Below are 18,684 nucleotides of genomic sequence, written 5' to 3' on the forward strand. Positions count from 1 at the left end.
TATCTATGGTTGCTACACTCGATTGTCCCTAGTTGTAGAGATAGTCTAGTTACAGTGAGTAATGTACGAGTTATTTCTAATAGTTCTTTATGCCATCGCGTAGTAGCCATTTTCCACGAGAACCTTGAAACTAGATGCATCATACTTTCCACTTCTCTTTCGCAGAATCTGCGCTTGTCCTTGTTTAGATCACTTGCTCAATTCATTTTACATCAGTCGATGTTCTCATAAATCAAGTGTTAGCTCCAGGAAGGGGGCTAACACTTGATCTCTATATGAGATGCATAGACATTAGGATATTCAAAGTTTTCCTTTACTTCTCAAACACCGAGCAAGAAAGATGAGAACATAATTTTCCTCTCCCTGATTGACCATTTGAACTGGTTATAGGATACCATTCTTATGGTCTCTATATCTTACCGGATTCAAGAACAGGGATTTATCTAGTCTAGTGGAGTATCTCGCGCCGTGCTGTTACTTAAAGTAACATCATTGGTAGAAAGTCCAGGATTCCTCGTAAAATTCAGCGTTGGTTATTTGAGCCATAAGTACTATATAATTTTTAATATTTAGTCAGAGGGGAAAATTATCCCCATTTCAGGTTATCCTGACAAATCCCTATACAGTGAAACCCTAGACACTCGAGGATAGTGTCTAGTAGGCATACAAGTTCTCTATATTGTCCGTATAGAACGCTGTATATAATATTAACTGCTTTTTTATAATAAAAGAAAGCAACCTTTTTACGCAAGTTTTTAAATGCGCTGATATAATTTCAGTCTTAAGAACGCATTTAAATGCATATTTCTAAATGCTTAGCTTTATTACATCTGGCTAAACGTCATTAGCAGTGTTAGAACATTACAGTTAAGAGTAAATAGCTTAAAATCCTATTCTGCAACGTTATATTAATTCAACGTTTTGTTACAGATTATTTTTTTAAATAAGAAACGTATTTTATTTACTTACTATTATGCATATCAATTAGATTGTATAAAAATATAGAGGCATGTGCTTATTTTAGAAAGATGTGTGATTGATAAAAAGCTTATAATATGCGGATTAATATTCTGTATGCAATATTAAGGAAGATTTACTAGATTTTAAACACTTTTTAAAAACTTACAAATTATAAAATCTAAGTTGCACCTGAAGTCGGTCTCATATTAGAAACTAACATCCGTACTATAAGAGCAAACTCGATAATACAAACGTTATCTATTATAGATATAAAAGGAACTTGTGAGTTCGTTTCTTATCGACTCGAAAACCGCTGGGACGATTTATAAAATTTCACGGGAAGGTACTTTGTGCTTGGCAGTGTTCTTAGATAGGGTTTGCATTGAAATGCCTTCGATAAGTATCGATAATCAAAATCATTCGATGAAATATGGAACAGGCGATTTTGGCCAAAATTAACACCTAATACAGATTAACATCGCAAGTACAATCGATAAATTTTATTACCACAAACCGAATAGCCCGACATATAAAAATCAACAGTAGGTTCTTTGAGATTATATATATATATATATATATATATATATATATATATATGCTGAAAATAATGGAAATAATATTCCGGTATTATGTGTTCATCAACGTTTCGTCTTTATTTCGGAAGTCTCGAAATAAAGACGAAACGTTGATGAACACATAATACGGTTTGTTCCTTTTTATTTCTCTCTCTCTCTCTATATATATATATATATATATATATCAGCGTATGCATTGATTATCTTTCCATTATTTTAACGAGTTTAAAAAAATTAAAGGTTACATTCATAATTCCGTGAAAAATTCATATTTATTGCTATTCTCTACCGAATTTAAGTGTGCACATATTAGATTTATGCCGGCTTAGATCGATAAGCCATAGAATATTTTTAAGCTTTTCAAAGCAGATGGCATATCCAATAGTTCTTAGATTTTGTTATTATGTACATAATTACCTCAATTTTATTATGTAAACTTTTCCTTAGGCCTAATATACAACTTCCATCTTTCTTGTATGTAATCGTGTATATGTTGTTGACATCATCTTGCTAGCCAGGACAGATGTAACAAAGAAGCCGTGCTCGTTAGGAAATGAACGGATTCAATTTGCTTCCATCTTGAAGTAGCAACAACTTGATAACAACGTCCGCGTACTTCACAGGAACTAAGATTGTATTATTGATATATTCATTTTCTTCGGCCCTGACCGCTGTGTGAAAGAAGCCTCACGTATTTGGGATCTGGCCAGTCGAACAATTTTGGATCGATATCTTCCTATTGCTTCAGTGATTCTCACACTCTGTCCGTCATTTTTCCATTCCTGTGTTATGCGTTTAGCAACAACCGTGGTCGGTTAGGCATTTCTGTTAGAAAATGCCTTTGCAATGTTGTTCGACCCAATAGAACAGCCAAATGTGGGGATCTGTCCGGTCATTTATGCACCCCCTAACGCAGATTTGGTAAATGGTGAGCCAAGTTCAGATATGGTAGAACTTGGTAGGACTACATTATCTAAATGGTCGACTAAATAGGAATTTATTCAGACTTGAAGACGACTATGTTATAGTTCGTCGGGAAGCAGACAAACGGTATTGCGTTCCACAGACGGACAACCCAATGAAAGAAATTGCTTATGGAATTTTCCTTAAGTTTTCAACACAGACAGGAAGTGAGAAAGGTTGAGGCGACTACTTGTGAACGTTTTACGAGGAGGGACAATAGATTGGAGCTCAGTCAAATATTACAAAGTAGCGATAACGAGAAAGACGCGCAACGTTTCTTCTGTGGAAAAGGAATAGGGAAGCGAAAAGATCATCGCCTACCAATTTTCGAAGACGGCCCAGTACACGGCCAAAGTAGAAAAGTATACTTTTTGGGAACCTATCCCAGATTTGACAACAGTACTTCATCTTAGGCCGCATTTAACTCTTATACGGGTAGAGGGTGAGCTACTTCATGGAGCGGTAGAACGATCCAACCATTTTCCAATTATATTAGCCACGGATGTAGGTTTTCTATTTCATGTCACTGTTAACGGTCAATCCCAGAAGTTTGTCAGAAGCAATGCAAGCATCTGAGCGTTTGTGGCGAAGAGACAAAAGTTTAGTTTTTAGAAAAGGTGACTAGCCATTTTTTTTTACCCTATTATACTACACACTCCAGATCGGAGGATAAGAAATCTGCAAGATCCTTATCTTTATCGACTTTTGAAGTTCATCCGTAGATGATAATATCGTCTGCATAGATGCTGACGAATGAACACAGAATGGGATTTCGGAGCAAGCTTTAAATACTTAGGCTGCGGTTTATAGTTTGTATATTCCAGAGAGGAAAAAAAAGTAGAGAAAGAACATGAAGCCATTATTTGAACTAATCTTGATACTGTTCTCAACTTGAATGTAAATCTCACCCTTCGCTCTATGTAACCTCCGACCTTATCCACGCCTATTTTGTCGGATTAAAAGTCTGCATGGAATTTTAAACAACACCTTTTATTTAACCCCCGAAGGTCACATCGCTGATCACATGTCGAGAATAATATTCCAGTAGTTTGAATAATCCAAATAATACACATTTTTCTCCCAAAATTTAGAAACATTGCATCAAATTACTTTCCCACATGAAATTACTTTCCCACATGATAAAGAATCATATTTGATAATCTATAAAAAAGATATTCGGGTTAAAGAATTTATATAAAAATTACAAGGTTTGTCTGAAAGCGCATTTCTAAGATGTACCGAAATTTATGCATCACTCACAATCCCATACTTTTGTGTCATAATATGATACAAATAAATAAATAAATAAATAAAATAAAAATAGCCAGGTAATTTTCTATTTACTTTTATTTTTTTGCTTTGGTGTCAACGCTTATCACGATTCAGAGGTCAATCTAGGATAAAAGTTAATGAGTCAGATAGACGATACGACAACACCGTGATCCGTTATGATGAAAGTTGAGTAGGGTTTAATTAATGAAAAAGGCTCGACAAGAATTTATTTGCATTAGATTTGAAAAGAACCACGTTATAGTCAGCTGAAAAACAGCCCCAAGATATTCCATTCGACATTTCTAGGAAAGAAGCATTGCTCATAGAATTTTCCTACAGTTTTAAGTACATATAGATACTAAGGAAATTGTTGACAATTATATCTAGTCGTGTATTTGGTGCCAATGTTATGCAGAAGTGGGATAGATAATGAAGTTCAGACGAGCACCTGCTAAAAATAACGAGCAGAGAGACTCACATCCTTTCTTCTGTGAAAAAAAGGAAGGGGGGAGGAAAAATGATCGAATTTTCTCATTATCTATCAAATATAAAAAAAATGAAAGGATGATATTTGGTTTATAGAATTTGCGTCACAGAATTACAATGTTAGTCTGTTGTTTGAAAGCATACATTCCTGAAATGTACAGAAACACATTACTCTCAGACCGATAATAAATGCGAGGCAGATAAAGTTTGTTTGGGTAGCTGCGTACCTCGTTTAGTCTGCCATAAGCATACAAGGGTGGGTTATCTAGTGAGAATGGAACGCACTTATGTAGCAATTTATAACGGGACCAACAAGACGCCCATTAAACACAGTCGTTATTGACGAGTTCTCTAGATTGTTATGCTTGTCGCAATATTCGCGACACAAACAATTGGGAGTTTTCATTTTTACATGGCATACACTTTTATTAAGGTTTGAAAGCCACTCAAGGATAAAAGTTAATAATTGCCCGACGGTCGGTGAGAGAACGTAATAATCAGTTGTGGTGAAAAATGGGTAAAATTTGATTTATGAGAACGGCTCAACAAAATTCAACATTGGACGTGAAAACCATGCTGTAGTAATTAGGCAAGCAGTCCCGCGGTATAGATTTTCACAAGTGTGCGATTCTAGGAAAAAAGAAAAAGAAAACTTTGTTCATGGAATTTTTGTTTAGATTTAGGCGCAGATATAGAATAAGAGAAATTATTGACTGTGGTTTTAGTTACACGAGCATTGATTATGAAGGTCTGGCAGGCATAAAAAGAACTACAGCTCAGAGAGACTTTCCTGGTGGAAAAAAATGTAAGGAGGAGAACAGTTTAACATTTTCTTTGTCCAGTTGAGACAATAGGATTTTTACATAGTTTTAGCAGAGTTTATATAAAGGTACCAACCACCCTCCCACATATAGCGCTGGGAGATGACGATGGCTAAATGGTTAACGACACGGAGTGACAACGTGTGTGTTTCAAGTTCGAATCCAGTCCGTTCCATACTTTTATCTAGGGTTCTTAGCAACCACCACTTATTTCCTCCTGTAACTACCCGATGTATTTCTAGAAAAACAATTCTAACTATAAAGATATCGGAGAAATGAATGCCTAAAATAATCGGATTTATTCGAAATAAATGATCTCTACAATAACATACAGCACCTGCTATTACCAATCTAGTACTGACCAGAATGGACATCGCTTAATTTCGAGGTACTTGTGCAGTTTACAAATTATTCTGAAATAACGTTATTTATAAAGCCATTCTTAACATGGACCAAGCTATTTGTTAACTATTACCTGCTTTCACCTAACCATTTAATAAACACAAAATAGTGTATTACTAAAAAATCTTATCTCAAAAGTAGCAAGGTTCGTATATTGCACACCTCAATATAGATTTATTAACGAGAACTGACGTCAACATGATTACGCTCTCCAGCAAAATTAAAAAGTATTTTTCGATAATGTTTGCATTAATATATTTATAGTAAGTAACGTTTCAATCGATTAAAAAAAAAATGAAATACTATCTAAACAGGAAAGTTAAAAAATATCAATCAGTGCGGGAATGAGAAAAATACCTCATCATAGAACTTGGTCGAAGGAGTAATTTTCAAATAATTTTCAGACGGGTTCGACATGCTATTTGCTTTCCCCTTCCTCTAAATACTTTTGATTGGGAATTTATTAGCTAACATATGCGCGACGGAATATACATATGCCTATTTTATATGCAGATAGTATTGCTTACGTATGTGCAGACATGTTTCATTAGACATCAGTGACCACAGTCCAGCCCAATGAACCAGTAATAAAAATTGAACATACGAATGAAAAGTAGAATCATTTACATATTTTCATTTCTCGGAAACATTTCAAATGAACTACGAAAATATTCTTTTACATTTTTAACACATCTTGAATATATTCTTAACATTTTTAATATTTTCTGAAGAGGACGCTTCACAGAACGTCTGAAACGCGTTAAAACGATTTCAATGAAAAACCACAACACGGAATAATAATGTTAAAAAATACACATTGTTGGTGACCACCTCCTTATTTTAATATATATATATATATATATATATATATATATATATATCTCCGTTTTTGTTGAGTAGGGGTCCTGGATATGACCGTGAACTATATCGATGACGAGGTCCCAGCTTGTGGGCTTTGGAGCCACCCCTTAATTGAAATTACTCTGACCCGCAGTGTTAGTACCTGTTTGGGTCCCAACTATGGGTTAAATAGAAACCGACTTGGAAAAAATAAAAAATATATATATTCTATTCAAAAATTTTTCTTCCAAATCACGAGATTTGGCATTAAATAGCCTAAAAAGGGTTGATATGCCGTAAAAAAAAACAAAAAACAAAAAAAAAAAAAAAACAACCAACCATTTATTGAGTAGGTAATGCCCATTTTAACACAAGACCGAAAATCAATATCAGCCTTTTAGGTGAAGAAACAGACGATTACTATGACAGTGGTCTAGAGAAAAAGCTTGATATTGAGTGACCAATCTGCAGCGCATCCGCCTAGTCAACACTCCAGTGTATGCCATTGAATTTCTTAACACTTTAGCTATTTATCAGAACGAATGTCTTAAAGATTTAGTTTTTTTTTATCAGAACAGCCAAGTCTTATAAAATAAGTACGTATCACCCTGAAGCAATAATTATTAAATTAAAATCATGTGGTAGGTTTAGTTCTTCGTGGGGGACCTCGGGAAATATAATCTTTTATCAGAAACCTGTAGTATATGTTGGAGGTGGGGGAGAACATTGGAAATATGTTTACAGTACTTGTCCACCAGCATGTGATATAACTATAGATTTTACGCCACTTAAGATTTAGACATTCTTTTTTCATTAGTCTCTTTTCCTTTAAGCCGTATTTGTAATCAAAGTCGATTTTTTGAAACCTTGGTATTTAATAAATGAAAAATTAGTTTTGACAGTAAAAGTCAAATAGTTAATTTGTCACATTGACACCTAAGTAGACATAAATAAGTATCTTAAGTAATTTATTTTCAGTCCCACGATGCATGGCCCGATATTAATTTTCATTGGCTATTTCTGCATTTCGTCAAAACAGTTTCGCTTTTTGCACACACTTGGCAGAAACAGAAACAGAACTAGAGAGAAACAGTTTTGCAGGGTTATGGTTTGGTTTAGGGTTGTGTCAGAGCTTATATTCCCCCAAAACACAGATCTAGATTTTATTCAACCGTATGCAAGATATATATATATATATATATATATATATATATATATATATATATATATATGATGCTAGGATTTCGACAGAGTTCAGAGTTTGTGCAAAAAGCGGAACAGTTTTGACAACGCCGAAATGACGTGCCATCACTTTTTTTTTTACTCCCTTTCACAAGTATTTGAAAATGCCTGTTTAAGTGGTTCCTTCCCAACGAATTAATCTTCATTAATATCACGCCTCTTTCTCTCTCCGACAAGTCAGGTCCTCAGCCATTCTAAAGAGGTTATTTGTAAAATATCCTATGTTAGGAACTGGATGTAATTGCTTATAAATCCGCAGATTTCTTTTCCGCGCAAAATAAATCGACACCAAAAAACGAAGAAGGGATAGAAATTCGCAATATGTTAACTAATTCAACTTGAAAAAAAAAAGAAGGTACCTAGTAAAATTTGAGTATTTAATCACTATCAATTCCGCATCATTTTCTTTTCATTCTATTTTTTTCGAATTTTCTTGCTTTCAATAAAAAATAAATATTTCACAGTAAAATTTGAAACTTTCGGCTTTTTATAATCTATGCGTAGTATTAATGCTCAGTATGGTTTTTATCTAATTATATTTAAGCTGAAAATATACCGTTTTTTTCAATTTGAGGAAATCGAATTAATCACGTTCTGCATATGAACTGTCTATCTTTTATAGTGTTTCATAAAATACAGCGGATTTTCAGACAAGTACATTACGGTTAAAAACACTCACGTACTTCATGACAAAATTAGTAAAAAGTACGAAGGAATAATCTAGTACAAAAATTACAAATAGAAATTAAATTTATCCAACTATCGAGTTTTGTCGCGTGTTTGAATGTGGACAAGTTGACCAACCAATTCCGTATGATAAACTGACTTATCTCCCTTGTTTTCCTTGAAATCCGACACTATAAGACTACTAATGTCTATGCTTTTTTATGAGGAAAAACATCTAGCTCATCTACTTTATTATTTTGTAATTATTGGAAGTTATGAATTTTGATATGGCACGTAAGTACGTGATAGTATTTTACTTCAAACCAACAGACCACTTAAATATGACAGTGTAAACATAAACTAGTCAATTAGGGAGTAGGAAATAAATGTTCTAAACCTTTTTACTAACTTAATGCTTGAGAGGTAAATCAACACTTTCATAGAATATTCGAATATCTACGTATCTCATATAGAAATCTAGGGTAATTGTACAGTTTAATCAAGACATTAAAAAATGGAAATATGTGGAAAAGAAAAAAGGTTATATTGTACGTATCCGTTTTGGACTGAAGATCCTCGAAAAAATTCATTTCATTTGACAGTAATTTTTTTTTTTTTTTTTTTTTTTTTTACAGCGGAAAAATACGTTTTTATGAGAGCGCGTTGAAATCGGCAATTATAGATTCTTTTAGCACGCCACGGAGAGATAACTCAATGTAAAGCGCCTACACTCCCTCTCCATCTTAAATACTAGTTTTTTTTCTCCTAAAAATCGAACCTTTTGCTCGGTATTTTTTTTTTCATCGAAAAAACTTGATGAAATTAAGTGAAATTGTTTTCCATAACAGATACGTACAATATAACCTTTTTGCGATATCTTAATTTTTTAATGTCTTGATTAAACTGTACAAGTACCAAATCAAGTGCTAACCCATATATTTGGGAACTTTGAATAAAGTATAATAAAAAAACATAAAAAAATGAAACGACACAAAAACTTCGAGCATTACATGGCAGCAAGGGCAATTATTTTGTATGAATATTCAGAATTCATTCTTTCTTCGCCAAACAAAAGCAAAAAGAACTATTCAAATGTGCCTAACTTTATTTTAAATGCAATTATTTTTAGAATTTGTTAGTTCGAATAATTCACGCTACAAAAAAAAAAAAAAAAGAAGTCATTTTCAGGTTTTAAATAATAGACGCAGCGTATATTGTCCTGTTGTAGGTAAACGTTGACGAACGCTTGGATTTCGCGCTCTTTTGTTGCCGTTGTGAAAGTCTCCTCCACATTCGATGTCGAGGAAGGAAAATCCGCAGCATCCCACCACAACACTGTAAATATCGATTCTTTTCAAGGGTTTGGGAGGCTTCGCTAAAGATGTGGATAATACTGGATGCAGCGTGTGGTAAGAAGTGGGAGAGTAAAGATTACAAAATGCTTTTCTTAGAAATAAAGGGATAGAACTACACAAAAAATGGATTTCATTTTTCTCTCTTAAAAAAAAAATGGAAGCAATAATGTCGATATAAGATTTAATATTCAAGCAACAAAGCTTTTTGTTATTTTTATCGAAAGAATTTGTTTACTGCAACAATGGAAGAAGTTCTTTGCGGGTGGTGTTTTTGTTTGGCCATTCGAGTTTTTGGTTCGGGGGAAAAACCCAAAAAACGTGTTTCCATTATTATTGCCAATTGTGTGTGTGATTTGTGTCCGTGTGTCCGTAGAAGTTATTCCTTTCTTAAACCGGGTTTTGTCGGGCGAATCGTATAATTGGGAACATACGTTCTGCATACATACATAACTACGCATGGTAAGAACCATATGCCTAGACCATGATATGACTGTTGTAGAATATAACTAAAATTAGATTTGTGAAGATTTTTTAAAGTCATTACATATTCAAAAATATAATTAACTAGGACGGAATATAATTAGAAAAGAGGACCGAAAAAAAAATTTAAGAGACGACCGACCAAAATAGAGGAAAATCATATCCATTATTGTTGACTAAAAAGTTCTAAAATATGTTTTACAACACTTATAAATTATTTCACTTTTATAAATTACACTTTCTTATTAATTCAAAATCCAAGACAATCAACTTATTAGTTTCATGAAGATTTACATCGCTAAATATACGTAAGCCAGTAAAAACATTCCATAATGTATGAACACATCTTAAAAAAAAAAAAAAAATTAAATGCATTTAATAAATAAAATAGAAACGCTCAAGTACGGTAGGAAAATATGGATATAAGAAACAAAAATAATACTTAAAAGACTTAAGATCAACATTTTTTTTTTAATTTACTTTGATTTGGAAAAGAACATTAAATTCCGAAAATATGGCTTAATGATAATCCTGCAGAATTTATCAGATTTGAATTTTTACTGCTGATCTCCATAAGCAGCTTTAAAAAATACAAATGAATTATGCTAATTCTATGTTGGTAAACACCCACAAGTACTAGTCATAGAAAATAAACTTTTTTTTTAGAACGTGATTAATATAGTCTAAAGTTAATGTGCTGGGGTGATAAATTGCTAATTATCTTTTTTATTATTTTTAAGTTGCAATTAGGAAAGTCATACTATAGTCAAAGAGGAACAAATATTGTAACACATTTTTTCGAATCTCTTTAGATTATTATATATATATATATATATATATATATATATATATATATATATATATTACACGCACTAGTGATGGCGCAATTCCAATACAATTACCGATTCTGCAATAAATTCTCAATTCCGATTCTTTATAAATCTCTAAATATTCAACTAAAAAGTTGCTATTTTTTTGCAGGTCGCCGTAAAAACGTGAAATATGCAGATATTTTCTCAACTGGAAGGATAAACTTATGGGTGGGGTGATCTATACATTTTACTCATACTGGTAGTTTAAAATTTAATCAATAAATATCAATTTTAACATTACTAGCAGCAATGTTAAATTTTGTTTTAAACAAAAGCAATTAAAGAACAATTGAAATCGTTTTTGGCATCGGAAAATAGGACGGCATTTTCCAATTCTGATACCTCAAAAAGTTCCGATTTTTCCGATTAATTGTCCCAATACTAATATATACTACACCTTGAAATAATCTTGTTTTGTTGTGCATTGATATTCATATTAGAAACCCTTTCTTCTGCTTATTTAAAAATAAAATACAACTTTGTTATATATGGATCATGGAATTGCATCCACTAGCAAAAGATCTAGCTAATTTGCATATTCTTTTAAACATTTATTTTAATTAATTTCCCTACTAGTTTTTCCGGTTTTCTTCTGGAATAATTATCATTAGTTAACTATTATGTGTAATTATATTCATGCAGATATTCTACATGATTTATACTTGCGTAATATTTGCGTAAAAAGTTTATAGTAAACACGAGCCTCTTTCCATATATATTTATGTATGCGTATATATTTTTGCATTAAAAATGTTGCCCATCAAACTCCTGTCAGTTTTTGGTCTACAGACATGAAACTTCATATCTCAACCCATGCGAAACTTTATATTTGGGTTTTAGCCCGAGAAAATCGATACAAAAGTGTGAAAATAACAAAAATTGCGAGGTGAAGGTCGAACGACGGCATTACGAATACGCATGCCTAACGTAATAGCCATTGATTCATGTTTTAATTTTAAGCCTTGCAGCAAACAGGTCTTCATACCTGTCCTGATAAGCAGAGGAAAAAAATAAATCCTAAGCTAAACGTTTTGGTTTCGATTTTCGGTAGTGGCGCACAAGTAATTTTTTTTAAACTTTAAAACATTACTATATATTAAGTCCAATATAATATAATGAATACGAAATTTGCATTAATCAAAATAACATATTTAAGCGTATTTTACAACCGGTCATTACCATATACAAAATTCACTAAGAAAGTAATTTTTTAATACTACGAATCAGCGAACGCCTTCAGTTTTATTATTCGATACCTAAATATCCCAGATAAAATAAATAGACAATTAATATATTTGCAGATGTTTACTATTAAAATGCACAAACGCACGGACTTGGCTTTATTAAAGCAGTCGGATAACAAATGTCTCAACTATGACCGAATAATTCACCGACTTTTACTTTAAATGCTAACTTTTATCATATTTAAATAAAACATTTTTTTCCCATCGATCTTGACGCATGAGACGCACATAACAAATTGTCTAAAATCCACATAGATAATTTGTTATTAGTGGTGAAGGTAGAACCATACAAACTTTTTGAAACAACTGCTAATCTCAGTCGGTTCAATTAAATGCCACGGACAGAGCAAACAATAAGCCTCAGATTTTATTTCATTTTCATTCACCAATATGCATGTCTTAACGAAGACTGAGGATACATCTCTCTTAAGATACATAGACATTTCCTCGCCCCAGCGCAGCACATACAGCGCCTAGTGTTCCTAAAGTTAGTCATCTTGAACTGGCAAGTTCCAGCACTGGCTAACGTCAATGATCTAACGACAGACGATTTGTCAACGTGAATGTGCCATTACCTATATATCTAGAAAAGTGAGAATATGTGTGAGGACATTTTCTCAACCTATATACTCAATGAATTTTTGATCTACACATTGAAATTTGGTATATAGGGTAATCAGACACGTGGAAAACTTTTTAATCGGGTTTTATCCGGAATAAAAAAAACAGAGGTCACAAATGAAAAAGTTGTACGTGGTATGGGGCGGGGGTCATCGGATTTTTATCTGTCAACTCTTTCACGAATGCGCATGCGTGAATCGTTCACATGACATTACTTATGTTAAGACTAAGTAGGTTTGTAAACACTTTCAAGAGTGCCATGCTGGCCTAATAGTTATCGTACTTGTCTTACTGTCTTTATGTTTTGGTTTCGATCTCAGCTCGAATATTTTTGTTTACTTACAAGAAGTGAACTGTTTTAGAAAAACATAACACTCACATGTCTAAGTTTATTTCCGCTTATTTAAAAAAAATTTTTTTTTAAGGAATTTAACGTTATGCTTAATACTTACGGTACTTCGGTTTATAATAAGAATTCTTAATTAAAATGTATTATGCGTATTTACGACCAGGCAACGCCGGGCGACCTGCTAGTAATATATATATATATATATATATATATATATATATATATATATATTAGGGAGAGAAATAAAAAGGAAAAACCAAGTTGTGTTCAACGTTTTGTCTTTATTACGAAACTTCCTCTGAATAAATGAAATTAAAAAAACAAAACACACGCATTATATATATATATGTTTTGAATTAAATCCTACATTTAAATTTGCAACTAGTTATATTTAGGAAGGTATATCCGACTCAGCTCGTAAAACGAATGAATTGTTTGATCGCAGAAAATATCTGCTCATCTCAACCCCAAACCAGATCTTGGCAAATTATATTCGGAGATCTTTTATTCGGCTCAGTGATTTTCCTTTCATCTCCTAAACGCTACGTCCATTTTATAAAACCAATTACATATTGAAAGAACAGACATTTACGACGAAGTAAGATCGATTCGTTCATTGTCAATCGTGTCCTGTAGTCGCTTATTTGAACCACTATTAATGGGAGTGAAAGTCAGGCTTCAATGCAACTAGTACTACTGCGATAAAAAAAAAACAAACTTTATTATATCTTTGATCTGTGGAAATTCTACAGAATTTGGTCAGAGTGTTATGTAGTGACAACTTTATTCATACGTAGATGATATTGTATATAACTAATTTTCACTTTTGATATATAATAACGCCTATGACTAAAAACACCCATTTTGTTATTTTTCGGAACTTTGCTAAGTATCGGCTTCCCTTACTGAGGTCGCGGGTTCAAATACTAAAAAATAAAACTACTATTGAGGCGTTTTTTTTTTTTTTAGTAAGTCAACACTTATCAAAGCCAAATCGAGGATAAAGGTTAATGGGTGTACGGTGGTCACCGGAACAACACCATGGTCGTCATTAGTGGTGAAACTTGGGTGTAGTTAGATTATTTAAGGTAGCAGATCAACAACTTGTTTACATTGGACTTGAAGACGATCATATGGTACTCATCCAGAAAGCAGGCCGCCGACGGAAGAGGGTTCCACAGAACCCCCCCCCCAAAAAAAAGAACACTGCGTTTAGATTTAGGCACAGATGGAGAGTGAAGGGAATTTGATAGTAGTTGCAGCTAGAAGAATATTTTGTGTCAGTTTAGCGAGGGAGTATAGCTCAGTCGAGCACTTGCCATGAAAATAAATATTATTAATGATTAGTATTACGATTTCCAGGACAATGCATTATGTTACAGATTAGAATTTTAAGGGTAATTCAATTTTGTTTATGTTTGCTAATCGGAGTTTTTCCTCGGAATAAAAACAAAAAAAAAAAATTGTGTTATAGAATATTTTCAAAGTGTAACACTTTTTGGCAAAAGGCTACGTAGAAATTTCCGTACGAACTCTCATAATGCTGCCAACAGAACAAGAACTAATATTTCTAAGATGCGTCCATTAAATCTATGCATATTGAACGCTATTCAAAATTGTTTAGAGATAGGCCGATCAATGGATAACATCTCCCATGGACATACCTAATAAACTTTTGCTACTGATAGGTTAAAGTAATCATACTTAGACGAAATAGCTTACACCTAAGTTCGATAGTTTAAAATCAACTTGCGTATCTTCTATAAAAATAAGAACACAATGCGAAAAATGTCATCTTTAATACGCATGTCAATTCGAGAGCCGCCATTTTTATCGCACAACAAGAATGATGCATCAGCAATAAGTTGTATCGGTAAAATTATCGATTTGATAACCAAAAACTTATCTTGCGCACGGATTTAATTTTTGACAGAAATCCTGGTAAAACTTGCGGATAAAACACTGTTTTACGGTTCTTGTAAAAAAAAAAAAGAAAAAAAAATGGAACGGAAATTGACATTTAGTTCACTTTTATATTCTGTACATTTTTACATTACGTCCAACTCATAGTTCACATTCGACTTGTCCACTTTATAGGTTTACGGGTATGTTGACAAGGTTGGAGTGTATTCCGAAAGCCGTTCTTAACATGGACAGGTTGAGGATGTCTATTCCAAAGGCCGTTCTGAACAGGGGGAGGTTGCGGTGTTTATTCGTTGTAAGCATATTCGAAAACTTATAAAAGTCGACATTTCCATTGTGAACAGGGAGTTGGACTTACGAAATTACCAGAAAGGTATATCAAATGGACTTATTTCGTTTAAGAATTAGATTAGTTCGTTCATATATATATATATATATATATATATATATATATATATATATATGTATACACATACAATAAAAAAGTACGATTGTTGAATGTTATTCTTTCGATTACTTTCGTTTGGGGGGGGGGCAAAAAGATTAAAACAGGACGAAATTTAAATTATCCGTTCCATTTTTACAACAACCGTACAACACCGCATTCTCCGCAAGTTTTACCGAAATCCTAATAAGTGTTTTGTTGTAAACTCTTATCTATATTTAAAAAAATTCATTTTAGTTTTATTTCGAAATTATTTAAGCTCAATGGCCACGCTACTTTTTTACCAAGAGGAACTTAATTTTACTAACTAGGTTTACTGCGTTAGAATTAGTTCATGAGCTTATCTTAATAAGTTTCAACTTTATTGTCACCAACTGTATTTTACTCATTTCCTTTAAAACTACGATAGCGATCATACCAGAATAACCTATTTGAAATTAGATTGTGTCTAATTCCTAATCACTATTAATGACTGCGCTTCCGTTTACTTATGTTGCCTTTTTTAATTATGATTCATGATTATACTCTTGTTATCGAAGATTTTGTTATACTCCATCATTAAGGTATCGTTTGATATTTAATTTAATTATAAAACTATAATTAACTTTAAGGAAATGTTTTAAACTTTATCAAATTGGATGCAAATAGATTTAAGAACTTTCAATCTTTAGTCCATGAGGAATTGCTAAGAATTTTAAACCCATACTTGATTTTATCTGTCAGTTTGTTTGAAAATTTCGAAAATTCAAAGTAGTTCATTTTTCGCAACTATTAGCATAAAACGGGCCGACTTGTGTACTTAAGAAACCGAAATGCATTGTGGTAAATTTAATTTTGTAATAAAATTAGATTTTGATTTAATGTTTTTAAAAAGTTTGTTTTATTACTTTATGCTACATTTTTTCTCAAATAATATTTAAGTTACATAGAAGTGAAATATTCACAATTTTATTAAACTATATTATATAAAAGGAACTTTCGGTGTGTGTGTGTGTGTGTGTGTGTGTGTGTGTGTGTGTGCGCGCGCTCCATTCCTGCTAGTACAAAGGTAATCGCAGTAATAGTAGTAGTGGAGGCAAAAAAAAAAAAAATCAAATTCATTAAATTTTTCAGAATTTGTGTTTTTTTTTTGTCACACTGAAATTGTGTGAAATTACTACAAAGAATACATTCTATTTTCTGTTGAAAATTAGTTTAATTCGTCAAAGTTTAATGATAAAAATGCAACCTTTATATATTAAAAAGCACTGTGCGAGTTCGTTCTCTGACTTTGACAGAGCTGGGCCGATTTTTCATGCAATTTCACGAATCTATGTATCTGGAAGTGTTCTTAGATAGGAGGTACACCGGTACGAAATATGAAAATCGATAATCGAAAAAATCTGATTAAAGTGCCAGTTCGATTTGGACCAATGTTAATCTTATACAACCTAGGTGAATAGTGTTATCTGAGTACAAGCGGTGTCGTACGACATTTAAAACCTCAGTGGATTCTTTTATGACAGAGGCGCGTTAGAAATGAATGTTTCTGTTTAGAGCATAATTAAACAATAGCACTTAATGTTTCCATTTTAAGCTTGAAGTCAAGTTAATATATAAATTTTAGAAAAGCAACAGTAGTTTCCGTACAGTGAATTGGAGACAATATATTTTGGTCTTAGTCATTGCGGTGTGGCATATGAAACTTTCTCCCGGTGTACCGCAGCGAGTCCACAACTAGAGCAGGCAATCAATCGTTTTTATCGAAAAATTCACCTATTTCGATGACAATAAAATATTGGAACTGTTGAACATTCGTTGATCCTCATTCAATCCCGGACTACATCGGGTCTCCATACTATTTTGATATACCAGGTTAACCTGTCAGTTCCCAAATAAAAGAATCTAAAAGGAACAACACCGCGCTCATAACCTTCGATTATTTCGTTTGCTTAACGCTTAAGTGGCTTGAGAAATAAAACTGAAAGTGCGCCGCCAAAAGCCAAAAGTTTTTTGCGCGCTAATGTAATAGTGCGCAGAGACTTTTCGTTTATTGCACTTCCTATGATGTGAATTCATGCATCAATGCAGCATCCCTGTCAGCTATTGATTAAAAAGTAGAATAGATCGAACTCAAACCGTAATAATTTAACTAAAGACAAAACTGCGAAATAACACAGATCCTTTATATCAGTACTGTCTTCTAATGTTCGGATTCAGGAGAGGCCCGGTTGAAGAATACGCAACTCTTGTTTCACTGTAGACACGACGCATATTCATCGTCTCTAGAGACTGAAAGGAGGCACACACGTTTGTGTGTGTGTGTGTGTACACACTTGAATACTCGTCAAAGGCCAAATAAGATTTATTCCACAAACAAAAGTCTTAACTCACTTATGAACCCTTACAAAGAATACAATAAACATGACACTGAACCTTATGTTTAGAATCCTTTTTTACAAGTTCGATCAAATCTATTCAGTTTTTTTTTTTATTCTAGAACATGTGTAAAATTGAAGGGGCCTTAAAAATTGAGAATTCAGATAATCTTGCTTAATTGTTGTCCAACGACTATGGATCAAATTTGATGTAATTAAATTATTAATAATAACGGCGAAACTTAAAGTAGAACATGAAAATCTGAAATCCAAGGAATTTACCTGACCTGATGTTAAAGAAAAAAAAAAGAAAAAAAAAAACTAAAAACATCCAAAGGTTGAGATTACTCTGAAATATCAAATTTGCATTGATATGCAAATCTGAAACATTTCAACTTTCAAATAGTTGAGCCCCTATTATGATCCCTGAAATACCTTTCAAATATTCAATAAATTAATGAAGACATGAAGAATCTTTATTAATGTCATACTTATTAATAAAATTCCAGAAAAAATACCTTAAGTATCTGAACCTTTTTTATGGGCTTTCATTCCCGATATGCGGGAAACTAAATATAGACCACATTATATACCCTCAGTGATCAGCTCCTTAGGTTAGGGGTGAATCCTGTACATGCAAATATATAAGCAAACCAAACTTATATACGTTGATAATACTGACACAGAAATACAGAGTTCTTGATTTAAAATAATTAAAAGTTATTTTTAATGCTGTTATATATTCGACTATCCTCTGTGACATACCTTTGTGTGTGCGTGTGTATATATAGAAAGGGAGAGAGAATTAACG

Source organism: Euprymna scolopes, chromosome 3 (assembly GCF_053919585.1).
Source record: "Euprymna scolopes isolate OS-2025 chromosome 3, ASM5391958v1, whole genome shotgun sequence".
NCBI lineage: Eukaryota > Metazoa > Mollusca > Cephalopoda > Sepiida > Sepiolidae > Euprymna > Euprymna scolopes.